The sequence below is a fragment of the Lissotriton helveticus genome, chromosome 1_2 (genome assembly GCF_964261635.1).
Source record: "Lissotriton helveticus chromosome 1_2, aLisHel1.1, whole genome shotgun sequence".
Lineage (NCBI taxonomy): Eukaryota > Metazoa > Chordata > Amphibia > Caudata > Salamandridae > Lissotriton > Lissotriton helveticus.
This window is the reverse complement of record NC_136058.1, coordinates 283,746,178-283,747,642: the sequence shown is the minus strand read 5'-3', so window position 1 is coordinate 283,747,642 and position 1,465 is coordinate 283,746,178. Positions and strand designations below refer to the sequence as shown.

General features: G+C 42.8%; 1 non-coding gene across 1 annotated transcript; it reads right to left on the bottom strand.

Annotated features, from left to right (window-relative positions):
* LOC144808182 (U7 small nuclear RNA) lies at positions 1–55 on the bottom strand. Its single transcript, XR_013606706.1, has one exon. It is a non-coding gene; the product is annotated as a U7 small nuclear RNA (small nuclear RNA).
* Positions 56–1,465: the final 1,410 nt, after the last annotated feature.

Sequence of the window (1,465 nt, the reverse complement as noted above, 5' to 3'; positions counted from 1 at the left end):
GGTGGCTCCTCTTTAAGAAGAACCTTTTTGACAAATAGTAAAGAGCTAAATTCTTAACATGTAAAATTGTAATTTCACTCCCTAGGACTAAGTAACACCTACTTTTATTATGGTCATAATTTATATATTCACTTTGATTAAAATGGGAAGGAGTAAAAGATCTGAGGGTACTAACAGAAGTTAAAATTGACAATTTACCACAGAAATATTTATGAAAAGAAGTTGATGGCATTGCACAGAAAATATGCAAATATAAGTAATACGGCCACTCCCTGCTTGAGATCTGTCGTCGACAAATCAAACACCACTCTGGCGTACATGCGCCAAGGTATAATGTATGCCGGGTGGGCGTTCCGTCGTAAGGAAGTCTCGTAAAAGTGATACCGTGAAATCTACAAGATTTCACGGAGTCACTTTTACGATGCCACTGCATCAAAACCTTGTACCTGCTTGAAGCAGGTGTAAGGATTGATGCAGCATGATGGGAATAGGCATTCCTGACCATTGCTGGAGTTGTGTCGTGCTTACAACACGACTCCAACAATGCATTGCCTTTACGACAAAAGATGCTTCACACATCTGTCTATCCTTGCGCCATGGTGCACCACATTGTAAATGCGGCGCATGGTTATTTTTCTGTCACGTAAATTAACTGGCGCATCTCTGCTAATATGCAGAGTTGCGCCAGTTCTTGTAAGTCTGCCCCCTAGTCTTACATGGAGTAATGAGGACAAATGCTTTATATCACCTCGTTTTTGCTGTTTCTATCTGTACTGTTTTATGCAGCACATATAAAAACAACAAAACGCCATGCATGTTTGTTTATGTGCAGAAAGGTATCCCTTTCTGCACATAAGCAATCATTCCCCCTGCGCAGTCACCTTTGCACTATGTTCCAAGGGTGCCTGCGTTGGGGCTAGGCAGCTGTAATTTGCGCCAGGACAGTTGGGAAACACAGGGCTGCAGAGTATTGTTGTAAATACGTTGGTATTGCGTTTCCAAAAGTGGCGGAGCATGGCATTAACCCAAGAATGCTAACGCCGCTCTCCGTTACTTTCCATGTAAATATACTTCTTAATGTAGTATAGTGGAGGCAGGAGATGCAAGGTAGAGGGAATGGAGAATTTTGAGGGGAACTTTAGGACAATGAGCTATAAAATGTGGCCAAGCTTTTCAAATTAACTGCCTCATTTATGAGGTTTTGGCGCAGGGCAGCGCCGCAAACAATCTTAATGCACTGCCCTGAGTCAAAAGAAAAGGACCGGCAGAAGCAGTAATCTATGAGATACATTTCTATCCTTTTCCCCTCGCTGCCGCACAATGGGCTGCTATGAACTAACGCAAGCACCCTTGCACCATAGTGCAAGGGTGCTTGCGTTGCAGGGATGATTGTTTTTGTGCAGGAAGAGACACCTTCTTGCACAAAAACAATTACGAGAGATTTTTTTCCTCTATGTGTGCAGGA